We start from the raw sequence: 15,052 nt of genomic DNA, 5'->3' as shown, positions 1-15,052 counted from the left end.
CTGTTAGTCCATTTAGTTTGTAAACTTTTATAAGCTATTAGACTTAAATGACCTCCTGTACCCAAATAGAATTTCTTTTGGGATGTTGATTTTATTTTGTATTGAAATCTTGGCCTGTTAACTTTGAAGCAACTTTCCACTAAACTTGATACTCTTAAAGGTCTCATTTTTCTTAGTAGACTAGTGTTAGATCTTTAGATTTTAATTCTAAATATTTTTTCTACTGAATGTTTTGTTTTTCTTTTATCTTGTACATCTAAAACTCTTCTTCTGTCTTTTATCATTTTTTACATTCTGAACCTGCATTATGTGTTGTTAAATGCTTGAAAGAATATGAATCTAAAATCTTACCGATTAGGCTTCTTTCTTCTAATCAACTTTTAGTTTCTTATATTCCTCCTCATGCTCATGTCACTTCTACTACTATTCCCAGGTGGGTTAAATGGGTTATGAAAGAAGCTGGAATATATTTATCTTGTTCAGCTCATTCAAACAGAGGTTCTGCAGCTTCTAAAGCTTTATGAAATCTGCTTCCCTTTACAAGATTTTAAAAGCAGCAGATTGCTCCTCAGATTCCATTTTCAAACAATTTTATCACAAGCCCATTCAACATGCCTTGTTACATTTATTTTGTTAGTTTGGTTCAAACTAGCAAAATATGAGTCTCTTGTCATCTGAATATGTTTCAGATTGAAGATAATTCCTACACTAAAGTTAGGATAATCAGAATTTTATTACAGGAAAGGAGACTCATATTTTGCTTTAACTTTCTTTACTACTACCAATGTAGCCATTAAAAGTATAACAGACCATAAACAATGACATTACAGAGAAAAGAGATGCCAGACATATTGAACCAATGAGAGCATTTTCTTAACGAATGTAGAAAAGAAGAACCAATCAGCTTTCTCATATCCAACGTAAAGGGACCAATGACCCCCAATTATTCCTCTTTCTTTTGCTGCTACCAGAAAGATAAGTATTGCAGCTTTTTATCTTGCTTGATTGTATTAATATTTGTATTATATTTTATTACTCTGTTTCTTTTCCTCTTGTTCTGCCTAAGCTCTTTGCATTCTCTGAGCTGTCTTTTCAAATAAAAAATGTTTTAGTTTGTTTCAGTTTTTTAAGGTCTTCTTACCTTTCTAATACATTCCGCTTTGTTTTCGCTTTTCTTTCATGTTGTTGCCTTGAGCTGTTTTCACGCCAGCCCTCTTCCTTTCTCCTATCATTAAAAAAACTCTGGTGACCATTTTTCTTTGTTCCCGCCCTATGACGTCGTCTTTCCCGCCACTTTTTACCTCACAACTCTGTTACAGCTCCCTGCACACTACAGCTGTCTTCTTATTGCAACATTGTACATTTTTTACAAAAAATTTTTTTCCTGTTCTTTTGTTACTCTCCTGTTTCTAAAAAAACCCAGGTAAGTTTGTCATACTAAAAGTCTGCATACATCAGACTCCTCTTTTCCCAGAGGTGTGGGAACTAAAAATAATCCACCTTCTCCCTCAGGCTCAGAGGGAAAACTTATGAGTCATAAAAGAAAATTACATAAATATTTAGACACGGCTGTTTCTCAAAGTGACAATGATTTTTCCTCAGAAGATCATTTCAGTCAATACAATGTACACCACCACAGTGGGTACAGAGTAGACTGATATTGAGATTCACAAAACACGTGTTTAACCCACGATCTCAATAGACTGTTCTATACTGTACTTATAACTGATTATCTATTGTTACAATCTAAATGAAACACTAATGTTACTACACTTCAGGCTTCAGTTATTAAACCTGTTAAAACGTTAAAGTTGGGGGTATATTATATCCTTACTATACTACTTGTGTATCTTATCTAATCCCAGAGCCTATACAATCCCTTGACAATAATATCTACACTCATAGACCTCTAAGGAGGAACATACTCTCCAGTGACCCTTGTAACGGTCTTACTAGCCTAAACACATTATCTTGTTTTATTACAATCATAGCACCAACCTGGTTAGTGGTTTTAATTTTTCTTGTTTTCCGCAAATTTTTAGCACTGTGAAATTAATAAATGTTAAGTTTTAATTTAGTTTAGTTTTAGTATATTTGGAGACTAATGCTGTCTCTTTAAATTCTGTACCACATTGAAATTCACAAATACAATTACTTGTAATTTGCTCTTGAGTGCTATAAGTGTACCCTTTCTTGGTGGTTCTCTTTAACCACATCTAGCCTTCTAAGTTTGTATCAAGTACACAGCACCACAGACTCTTTTACTACTAAATATAGATCTGGAATACACTCCAGAGTCCATTATATTAAGAGATCTAGAGCATCTTTATCTCAATCCATACAAGTAGTGCCATTGGTTTCCTCTTTTGTCTCGCAGTGATACACAAACCTGGAATACAGGGTTCTTTACCAATAGAGCACACATTTCAACTGGTCCAATAAATCAGAGATTAGAATCAATAGTGGTTAAATTAGACGCATTCAGTTCTCCAAATTATAATGGCGTCTAAATGGGAAGCTGACAGACTATCCAGACAACAAAAGAGAGAGGCTGACCTGAATGAGGTCTTTAAAAATCCTCAGACTACAATAACTAATGTACAGGACAAAATGAATTTAGCTTTAAAAAACATCCACAAAGCTATGCACAAACAGGACAAACTATGGTGGAACCACCATTTTTTTGAAAAATATCTTGAGCATAAACTTATACCTAGAGGCTTACGGATACAACTTTTCCTTGCATTCGAATTCCGAAACCCCAATTATATATATACTGAATGGGAAGAAGCACTTAGCGAATGTTCTGTTAAATTAATGAAAATTTTAATAAAACATGACAAGTCAGAATATGACCTATTGGAAACCGAAATACAAAAACAAAACCAGATGCTGAAGGAGTTCGAAACAAATAAAGACTTTGAAAACATGTACAATAAATACCAACAAGAACTGGAAAAATATGAACAGGAGATTAAACAAATCAAACAAGGGAAATTAAGCAGAGATAAGTCTGACTATGAAAATAAAAAGGTATACAAGTGAAAAAGAAAAATTAATACCAATTTGAACAGACAATCACGAGTGAATGTAATACAAAGCGACATCTCAGATACGGAAGGTGAGGAATCTGAAAACACTGACACAGAAGGTGAACCTGGCACATCAACCTCTACCTCAAATACACTATCTAACCGAAATAAACGGAAGAATTTTTTAGAGGACAATGCCTCTTCAGAAGTAAGCACACCAGAAGAGGCAGGAGGAAAAATAAAAAGACAAATGAGAAGCCGCCCACAAAACAAAATCAACAAACAGGGACAAACTCCCCATCGGAGACCGCCGAGCCCATTTTCTCAAATCAAGATGAAACAATGAGGATAATTAATCTATCTGATAAAACTTTAACCATTCATCACAAGAATGTACTCTCAAAGGGTCTGTCCTTCTGTCCCACGCCAACGATGGATAAATTTGATATAATAAAAGACCTTCAACTATTTTTGCGCAAATTAACTCTCAAAAGACTATATAACAAAACGGCAGATCCTTCCAACACAGATGACTGGACAGAGGAAGAACAGAACTGCCTTGAAACCTTGGAAGAATTACTAAAAGAAAATGAACCTGCCAAACAAAAGCTATGGAGAGAGAGAATTAAAAACAAATCCAAATACATGCCAAACTCACAGGATTGCCCTCAAATAGAGGTCATTAACCAATTGGTCTGTTCCAAGATAATGAAAATGGAAGAAGTCCAGACATCAAAGAATCTAACTAAACAAGAACAAAAGGCGTTGGAAGAAATGAAAAAATGGGAGGATGTCATCATTAGAAACTCTGACAAAGGCGGCAATGTAGTGATTTGGCCTGTCACACTATACCTCCATGAAGCAGAATCACAACTAAATGATAAAACTTGTTATCAAAAATTAAACTATAATCCAACACAAGAGTACCTACAAAAATACAACAGATTAATAGACTCTGCTAAAAAACAAAAAATCATAACACCTAAGGAGCATTCCTTCTTAAAAAATTCTGAACCGACAACACCAACCTTCTATCTCATTCCAAAAGTGCATAAGAACATCAAATGCCCTCCTGGACGCCCAATCATTTCAGGAATAAACAGCATCACAGAAAAGGCGAGCCAGTACGTTGATTTTAGACTGAGGGAATACTTACCACAACTGAGTTCCTATGTACAAGATACTCGAGATGTCTTGAATCAATTATTAAATATCCAGGTAACTCCTTCCACTTGGTTAGTGACTGCGGACGTCGAGTCGCTTTATACCTGTATCCGTCACAATCTAGGCTTACAAGCAATAGATTATTTTCTGAAAATGGGTTCTGAAGAAAATATGGAACACGATAAATTCATTCTTGAATTATTAACTTTTGTCCTGACCCATAACTCATTCACATTCAATCATCAATTTTATCTGCAGATCCGCGGAACAGCCATGGGGACTGCCTGTGCTCCCACATATGCCAACCTATTCTTAGGTTGGTGGGAGCACAGTACAGTTTTTTCTGATACCAACGACAAGTTCTTACAGCATATACCCCTATGGCTGCGGTACATTGATGATGTGCTGTTCCTCTGGGAAGGTTCGAAGGATGAATTAGATGCATTTCTCAAAGTGTTAAATAACAACAAACTAAACATCAAATTAACTCATGAAGCTGATTTAGAATCAATTACCTTTTTAGACCTTTTGATAACCAAAGACGAACAAGGAAACTTATCTACTGATGTACATCGGAAAAAAACAGTCTCTTACAAAGCGCTAGTGCACACGCACCTAACACCATAAGAGCACTCCCGACTGGAGAATTCCTACGAATGCGAAGAAATTGCTCAAACGAATCCAACTACAACCAAAGAGCAAAGGAATTAAAAGAAAGATTAATAACGCATGGGTACAGCAAAAGGTCCATCAAAAAGGCAGAATTTAGGGCAAGAATGACAGAAAGAACTACCTTACTCGAAACCAAACCTAAAAAATCTGATAACAAAGTTAGGTTTATAACTATCTACAATCCAAACTCTAGAGCAATCACAAATGTTATTAATGAGCATTGGCATATTTTAAAATCTGATCCAATTTTGGGCAAGTTATTGGAAAATAGAGTACAAGTGGGCTACAGACGAACGAAAAATCTAAAAGACTTGGTTAGTCCAAGCCATTTCCAAGGCCCAAAAACTAGAAATGCCCTCAAACCAGGTACATATAAATGTGGCACATGTAGCACCTGCAGCTTCATGATGAAAATTGATACTGTCACTGACAGATTTGACAAAAAAACACAAAATTAACAAACATATCAACTGTCACACTGAAGGGGTAATTTATGCCCTTCAATGTAAATGTAAGAAATACTATGTTGGAATGACATCAAGAAAAATAAGAACCCGTCTTCAGGAGCACCTGAGGAACATTAAAAATGCTGACAAAGATCTCCAAGAAGGTAAAAAAAATCACTTCAGTAGCCAGACACTTTCTCAAGCATCATCAATCAAAACAAAATGAAGTGAAATGTTTTGGTCTTCAGAAAATCTCCCTAGGTATTCGGGGAGGGGACCTAGAAACAAAATTGTTACAAGCAGAAACAAAATGGATATTCCTGCTTAATAGTGTCCAACCATATGGACTTAATGAATACAATAACTTCAGCTCCTTTCTTTGAAAGATAATAATCATAAATAAATTCAAAAAACTTTCATTAAAAATATGGAGGAGATAAATAACAACAAAAATACACAGTTAAATTTTAACAACTTGCATAGTTTTCCTGTATTAATTAGAACTGTCAGAACAATGTAGTAAAAGAAAGATGAACTCATACTAATAGAAATCAAATTTATGAGTTATTAGGTATGATATAGTCCTGGTGGAAACAATAAGGCTATAATGATCAATAAACACCATATCAGACTGTTAAAGCTATAAGTAACTGAGACAACGAAGCTTTAATAACAGAATCCATTATAAGACAACATAATTACCAAAACTAGGATCAGCTATCTTTTGAAGCAGTGATTTTATGTCAAGACAGGAGGCTTCATATTTTGCATTATTCTTTACTGACACCAAAAACAACAGCAAAGAAACTGAAAGGAAGAAAAAATAATGACATAGCAACAGCGTATAACCAATCAGGATACAGCATAACAATAAAGAGTCCTGAACAATCTAAGTCCTTCCTCTTTTCTTTGCTGCACCAAAGACAAGCAGGTCACGTATTATTTATTTCCTGAATAATATTCTATACATATTTAGAATTGTTTTTCCATTTAATTTAACTCTTTTCACATTTAAATAAATAATAGCCATCGTGTGTGTTTCTAACTAGGAATTACTTATCTTTTGTTAACCTAATTGTAATGTAATTTTTTGCCAACGGATCAGCCACTTCTGGAGTGACTGCTCCGTTTCTTAGTCTGGCTAGTTTTGACTGTTTACGGATCAACCACTTCAGTGTGGCTGCTCCGTTTTTCTCTTAAAACATTTTGGGCAATCTGTCTCTGTTACGGATCAGCCACTTTAGTGTGGCTGCTCCGTTTTTTCTCTTAGCATTTTGAGCTATCCGTCAAAATCTGTCGTCGGAGCAGCCGCCTTGCTAAGACGGACTGCTCCGTTTGTACCCTCACTCGCGTATGAGGCCGGTGCCGCTACGGGGTCACGCGGACACGCACCTGACCGGGGGCTATTAAGCTGAACTGGTAGGGTGTGTGAGCCGCGGCCTGTGTCGGCTCCGGCTCGGGAGTGTGGGGTTTTCTCTTTTCAAAGTTACATGGCTAATGAGTAATACTCATCCATTAATGGTTTTTATAAAATATGTTATAAAGTGCATCTAATACCACCGTAATAAAGTATATACATAACCCTATAGATTGTGTTATTTTCAAAGTTTTAAGAGATCAGTTTGCCGTTTTTTCCCGCCATTTTTTTTTTACTTTAAAGTTTATTATTATGTAAATGCGGTCCTTGGTTGCTGCTGCTCTTATGGCTCTATGCTTAGCCTTTCTGCCTCTCATCCAATAGGTTGGGAGTTCGATTCCAACTAACCTCCTTAATACACTTAGCTTCAGGTTATAAAGATATTTATAATTGGTCAGTAACTTTCTTTATTAAAAAAAAAAAAAAAAAAAAAAAAAAAAAAAGATATTTATTTTAAATGTCTCCTTTTTATTAAACTTTTTGTTTAGCCTTGAGGACTAACACTGTAGACTGACAGTTTATAGGTTCAGGGTTCAAATCCTGCCTATAAATATAAATACATTTTTTATTTATTTCTTATTTTTATTTTTTCTAAAATGATTTTTAATTTTAAATTTTACTTTTTTATTTAGATCTGAACTTCAGTGCATTAATTTCAAAATGGAGTCTGCCGACCCTGTCATTGACCCCGCCCCTTCTTCCTCCCAATCCAAAGAGGAACTTTTAGCCTACATTAATTCGGCCATAGCGTCTGCCCTAAAACATAATATTTCCCCTCCTGAAAATTTTTTAGAACAACCTATGCCTCTTCATTTGGAAGAATCTTCTTCCTCTGATTCAGACTCTCCAATAATACGCAAGCGTCATTGGAGGACTCATTCTCGCTCTGCCCCACATACAGGCAAGGCTCCGAGACCTAAAGCCCCTCCCCCGGGCGTTTCACATAGGGGTGCCAGAACCTCCTCCCCAGAGGCTAAACGGGGTAAACGAACCCTTTCTCCCTTGGGTACACGAAGGGAGATTCAGAGCTCTGACTCTGAGAATTTTGACATGGAGGACTATATGGAATCCTTTCCTGGGCTGGATTGGGAAGAGGATCCTCTGTCTGACCTAGAACTTGATCCAGTTCCAGCTCCTCAGGCAAGAGCTCCTCGTTCTCGACCCTCCCATATTGAACTAGAGGACAAAATGGTTGACCCGGCTGGGAATCCCATTTTTAGTCCCAAACACATGAAACACCCCAGGTCATCTGACTGGGCATTGGCTCCTCATCTCTCTCGCTTTTTGCAGAGATCGCTCAGGAAGCCTCTCGATCGTGAAGATCGTAATAAGCTACGTGCAGAATGTCGTAGACCTTCCCTCCCTTGTAGGGAATCTGTAACTCCTGAATTTGACGCTAAACTTGCTACCTTTCTAACTAGAAAAGGTAGGGACCCAAGAAAAGGCTTAGACAAAGCTCTTAGAGGGGTTCAGGATAAACTCCTGGACACTTCGGGTCCTTTGGCCCAGATTTTGCATCTTGCGGATGAAGCCCTTCTGTCTGGCTCTCCCTTAGATCCTTTCGCCATTCGAGAATGGGCCTTTCGAGCTATTCGCTTCCTTGGCAACGCCAACGTAGCCATTTCTACTGAACGCAGAAGGTCTGCATTGTTGCGAATTAATCCCAGATTGGCTGTTCTCGCTGTCGAAGAAGCAGGCTCTTCTGCCAAAGGTCTTCTCTTTGGGGAACCCTTTTTAGATATCATGAGGCATTACGTTTCCACCTTTACATCTATTGACAAAATTCAAGCCTCCCTTAGGAGAGTTTTCAACCCTTCCAACCGGGTTTTTGGCAGGGCCGGCAGATTCAGGGGTCGTCTACCCGGCCGTCAGCAATTCATGGTCCAGCAACGCCAAGCAGTCGCTTTCCAGCAGTACCCCACCTACCCTCAGAGGGCTCTCTTCCCACCAAGATCTCGAGCTGCCAGAACCAGACCAGCCCTTCCTAGGCCAACCTTACCTCCAGGCCCCTCCAATGCTCAGAGTGAGTATTCCTCCTTTACACCTGACTTCTTTCCCCATGTCTCCCTTTGCAGGCAGACTGTCCCTTTTTTCCCATTCGTGGGATTTAATATCTCAGGATCCTTGGATTGCTCAAACAGTGAGAGGCTTCAAGCTTGAATTCATATGCCCTCCTTTCCAGAGTGGTCCCCCAAAGCCCCTGAACCTCTCAAAATCAAATATAGACCTTATTGGTTCAGAAGTTCAATCTCTCCGTCTCAAAGGCGCTATAGAGGAGGTTTTGAACCAACAAGGCGGTTTTCTAAGCAACCTTTTTCTAGTGAAGAAAAAGACAGGTGGTTTTCGTCCGGTCATCAATCTACGGGACTTGAATTTTTTCGTGGTATACCGACATTTCAAGATGGAGGGTATCCACATGCTCAGGGACCTTCTACGTCTCGGGGACTGGTTCGTCCGCCTAGATTTGACAGATGCCTACCTTACGGTACCTGTTTTCCCAGACCATCGGAAATTCCTCAGGTTCCTCTGGGACGAAAGGATATGGCAGTTTACTTGCCTTCCTTTCGGCCTCAGTTCAGCTTCTTGGTGTTTCACCAAGCTTCTAAAACCCGTTGTGGCAATCCTCAGGGGCAAAGGCATTCGCCTTATCATTTATCTGGACGACATTCTCCTTATGGCAGAAGATCAATCTTCCCTCCTTTCTCACTTACACACAACCTCCTCCCTTCTTCAAGGGCTGGGATTTGTGATCAACTTGGAAAAATCAGCTCTAACTCCCTCTCAGAAGGTAGAGTTTCTGGGTTTTCTCATAGACTCCACCTCAGGTCTGCTCCTCCTTCCTCAAGAGAAGATCGACAAGATCAAATTAGAAATTCAAGAGGTACTAGCGTCCCCCATGATATCTATCCGTCAACTCTCCAGAATTATCGGGCTCCTCGCCTCCTCCATTCAGGCAATTTTTCCTGCCCCCCTGCATTACCGAGCAATGCAGAGGCTGAAGATTCAATCTTTCAGAGAATGTCGTTCATATCAGCAGATGATTTGTTTGAACGAGGAGGTCCGTGCAGAGATGTCCTGGTGGCTCCGTCACATGGAATCCTGGAATGGCAAGGCTATCTTCGGATCCACGCCAGACTTTGTGCTTTCCTCAGATGCCAGTCTGCTGGGTTGGGGGGCGTCTTTCGAGACCTCAGCGACGGGGGGATCTTGGTCCCCTCTAGAACAGTCGCTTCACATCAATTGTCTAGAGCTCTTGGCAGGTTCTTTTGCCATCCGCTCGTTCTCCAAACAGTTTACGAATTGTTGCATCCTCCTTCGTATGGACAACATATCTGCGGTCCAATACATCAATCGTTTAGGAGGAACGAAATCCAAGATGCTATCAGACCTTACCTCAGAATTGTTCAGATTCTGTGCCTCCCGCAACATTTCCCTACGGGCTCAATATATTCCTGGGGTCACCAACATTGTCGCGGACTGGTTTTCTCGTTTCTGGAGAGACTCCAGCGATTGGCGACTTCTTCGCCCCATTTTTCTGCAAATTCAGAGTATTCTCGGTCCCTTTTCAGTGGACCTTTTCGCTTCCAGGATCAACCATCAATTGCCCCGCTACTTCAGCTGGCTTCCAGATCCGGGGAGCGAAGCTTCGGATGCTTTTCTACAGAATTGGCCTCAATGCGGAGCTTATGCTTTTCCCCCCTTCTCACTCATCACGAGAACCCTTTGGTCGGTCAGGAGACTCAAATGCTCCCTGACAATAGTTACCCCCTTCTGGCCAATGCAACCTTGGTTCCCTCTTCTTCTGGAGATGGTAGTCTCCCCTCCTCTCCTTCTGCCCAATCAGTTAGATATTCTTTCAGACCCACAAGGGGAACCACATCCCCTGGTTCTCCAGAACTGCCTTCCCCTGCTAGCTTGGCAGATTTCAGGGGATCTTGGTCTTCAGAAGGCCTTTCAAGAGACGTTCAGCTCCTCCTTCGAGAATCTTGGGCCCCTGGCACCAGGAAATGTTACGCTTCAGCCTGGACGGCATGGGCTTGTTGGTGTTCTCGCAGGCAAGTTGATCCCTTTTCAGCCCCTGTTGTTCTTATTGCAAATTTTCTTTCAGAACTGTTTTCCCAAGGGAAAGCTTATCGCTCCATTAATGTCGTCCGCTCCGCAATTTCAGCAGGCCATTTTCCAGTCGATGGCAACCCGGTTGGTAGACACCCCTTGGTTTGCAGGATTTTAAAAAGCTATTCGTTTGAAAGTTCCCCCTTCTGCTCGATACACTCACCTTTGGGATGTCTCCATCATGCTAGCCTTTCTTAGGGATTGGCCTTCCAATATAGAACTTTCTCTTAAACAGTTGTCGGCCAAGTTGGCGATGCTGCTCTGCTTAGTTTCCTTCCGCAGAATTTCGGACATCCGTGCGTTGGATATTGAAGGCATTTCTTTTTCCCCTGAGGGCGTTACCTTTTCCATCTCTAAACGCACAAAATCCATGTCATCTTCCATTTTTTACCCTTATTTCCCTGACGACCCTCAACTCTGTGTGGCTCTCTGTTTAAAATCTTATCTTTCTAGGACTAATTCCTCCCGCCCTTCCTCCGGAGGTCAATTGCTAATTTCTTTTGTTCCACCCTTCCGTCCTGTCTCTTCTCCCACTTTGGCCAGATGGGTCCGTTGGCTCATGTCCGCCGCAGGCATTGACCTTTCTTTTGGAGCTCATTCTGTTCGGGGTGCGGCTGCATCCAGAGCTCTTTTATCGGGTAGTAGCCTTCAAGATATCCTTAAAGCTGCAGACTGGTCTTCTTCAACCACCTTTTCTCGTTTCTATTTTAAACCCATTCTTCACGCTTCTGAGTCTTTACTTTTATTGCGTTAAAATTGCAAAATATGAAGCCTCCTGTCTTGACATAAAATTCAGATTATTATAACCTTGGTGACTAAATAATCTTGATTTTATTAAAGACAGGAGGCGAATATTTTCCCACCCCTTTTTTATTGCCTCTCCCAATACAGGTTTATAAAAAATAAAAAAAATAAAAATTCTGATAAGGATATTGAAATGTTATGTATGCTCTTTAATTTTATTTAGATATGTCTAAGAGAACAATTATTATTGTCATTTTATTTTTCTTTCCAGTGTAATCCGGTGGTTCTCTCAAGGCTTCGCTAGAATCTTCTTCAAACCTTCGAATTCCTCACTTCCCAGGATGTTGTTGATGTTCGTTCTTCTATAATCTACTAGTTCTTCACCAAAGAAAAGAGGAAGGACTTAGATTGTTCAGGACTCTTTATTCTTATGCTGTATCCTGATTGGTTATACGCTGTTGCTATGTCATTATTTTTTCTTCCTTTCAGTTTCTTTTCTGTTGTTTTTGGTGTCAGTAAAGAATAATGCAAAATATTCGCCTCCTGTCTTTAATAAAATCAAGATTATTTAGTCACCAAGTGTCAGGCTACAAATATGAAGTTAACGATGGAACACAATTCACAGATCTTAATTTATTAATAATTGTTTTGTTTCACTATTGTAAAGGAATATCACTATGGCTTAGTGATATTCTCACCTAATAGTGATAGTTTAGTGTTTTATTTTGCCACACCCCAGATTATGCAGTTAGGGTTAAGCAAACTTGAATAGGATTTGTAGAAATTGTTCTCAATATTAAGTTAGCTTTCGTTCTTAAGTTGCAGGTGTAGTAATGGTTCTATTAACTCTCAGAGTCTTATGCAGTGTAACACATAAATATTTAACTAGTAACCAGGTTCTGTTAACAGTTATACATATGCTCATGCAGTATTGCTATTTTATTTGCAGAGATTACTTGTACCTTGTCTTGTGTTGCACTTGTAGTGTGGCAGAGCTGTAATGAATGCACAGCCTGTTCTGTGGAAGTTCCAGTTTCACTGTGGAAGCTGTGTTGTTTATTAATCTGCAGTCAGGATGTTTCAATAAGGGTTAAAGCCAGATTTTCAGTGACAAGTTCTGTGGTAACTCTCCTTTAAATACTAACTACACAGTGAAAGTTCTCCAAGTAACAAAGCATTAGAACACATAGAATAATACTTGCAGTTTGGTTCAGGCAGTTCATTCAATTGATTGCATGTCAGCTCCTAAGTTAATGAACACTGCAGTTGTTTGGATGAATTCCAGTTAAAGTTGAACAAAGTATGAAAAAGTTCCTGTGAGGAAAAAAGTTCAGAAAACAAGTTATTCAAAGTAGTTAGGCTCAGGTAAATAGGGTAGCCTTGTACTCCAAATTACTAAGCAAAGAGAATTGATTTGGGGTGGTTTTTAAAGGCAAGCTGCAAGTTTGTTGCTTGAAGGATTCCGCTGGGTCCTAGAAGGAGCTAGGTTCCTGACATGACCCCCCACTCAGGGCAACGGTCCCACAGTTGCCGGTCTGGGACGATTTGGATTTCTGCGATGGAAGAGAGTGACCAGCCGTTGAGCTCTAAGATTGGTTGCAGGTTCCCATGTGTCGTCATCAGCTGAATAATTTTTCCAGCGTACCAGATATTGTAATTCACCTCTATGGAACCTGGAATCCAGCAGGGAATGCACTTCATATTCGTCTGGATCCAGTGCCTGAGGAGGTGGTGGAAGAATGAGTTGAGAGTGACGAGTGGCTCTGTATGGTTTCAATAGTGACACATGAAATGTGGGGTGGACCTTAATACTATCAGGTAATTTAAGAGTCATTGCGTTTTCATTGACAATTCTAACTATAGGGAATGGTCCTATGAACAGACCCGAGAGTTTCTTACTCGGTATCTGTAATTTCATGTTTTTGGTGGATAGCCAAACGAGATCACCTATGGCGTATATAGGTGGTGGTCTTCTCTTGAGGTCGTAATAATGCTTTTGAGTGAGCTGAGCATTTTTTATGTTCTCCTCAATTAAGCGGAAATTGTCTTGTAAGGAATCATGTAGATCATCGATTAAGGGTGAATTTAAGGTGTCTGTTGCAATGAAAGATATTGTTGGATGGTAGGCATAATTTGCATAAAATGGTGTAGATTTTGTAGATGAGTTTACAGCATTGTTATAGGCAAATTCAGCCATGGAGAGGAAGTTCATCCAATGTTCTTGATGGTAGGAACAATAGCACCGAAGATATTGTTCCAGCCATTGATTCAGTCTCTCTGATTGACCATTGGTCTGAGGGTGAAATGATGTCGAGAAACGATGATCGATCTGTGTTAAGTCACAAAGTTTTGTCCAGAAATGTGAGGTGAATTGTGTTCCTCTATCGGTGGTTATTATCTTTGGTAACCCATGTAGCTTGAGTATGTTATCTATGAATAAATGTGCTGTCTCAGAGGATGTGGGTACTTTGTGATACGGCACAAAATGGGCCATCTTAGTAAATATATCTATGACCACTAGGATTGTTGTCTGTTTATTTGATTCAGGTAAATCCACTATGAAATCCATCGATAGATGGTACCAGGGTCTCTTCGGTACTGGTAATGGAGTTAATAATCCATACGGAGCTCTTCTCTCGGATTTCGAAGTGGCACAAATGGCACAAGTTAAGATATAGTCTCGGATGGATTCTTTCATTTTTGGCCACCAACAATCCCGTGAAAGCTGTTCCAAGGTTCGGTAAATTCCTGGGTGTCCGGCTAATGGAGAGTCATGGTATAACTTGAGCAAATTTATTCGCAATGCTTTGGGAATGTATAATTTCCCTTCATGGTAGTACAGGTCATCAATCTTATGCACAGAAGGGTGAGGTAGCTCCGGCTCCTTGAGACAATGACGTTTGATTTCGGTTATCACATCGGTGGTTAGACCTACAAAACATTCGGTAGGTAAGATAGTGGTATTTTGGGTTGTTGTTTTAGGTTTCTCAGGTAGGCGAGACAGAGCATCTGCTTTACCATTCCTGGAGGCAGGTCTATATACAATATTGAAGTTGAAGCGCGAGAAGAATAAACTCCAACGGACCTGTCTTGCTGAAAGAGTTTTGTTGTTTTCTAAATAAAGTAGGTTCCTGTGATCTGTGAAAATGGTAATAGGAAACTTGGTACCTTCGAGAAGATGCCTCCAGTGTTCCAGTGATCTTTTTATTGCGAGGAGTTCTTTATCTCCTATGGAATAATTTATTTCAGCTGTTGACATCATCTGTGAGAAGTAAGAAACTGGATGGATGGGATCGTTTGGTGTTTCCTGTTGAGAGAGAACTGAGCCTAAGGCAAAATCAGAGGAATCAACTTCCAACACATAGTGGTGTTCGGGGTTCGGAAATCTTAGAATGGGTGCTGATGTAAAACTATCCTTTAAATATTCAAAAGCTGAATTAGCGTCTGGATCCCAGTTATAAGAT

Source organism: Bombina bombina, chromosome 1, assembly GCF_027579735.1.
Source record: "Bombina bombina isolate aBomBom1 chromosome 1, aBomBom1.pri, whole genome shotgun sequence".
In the NCBI taxonomy this organism is placed as follows: Eukaryota; Metazoa; Chordata; class Amphibia; order Anura; family Bombinatoridae; genus Bombina; species Bombina bombina.
This window is presented reverse-complemented; position numbering follows the sequence as displayed.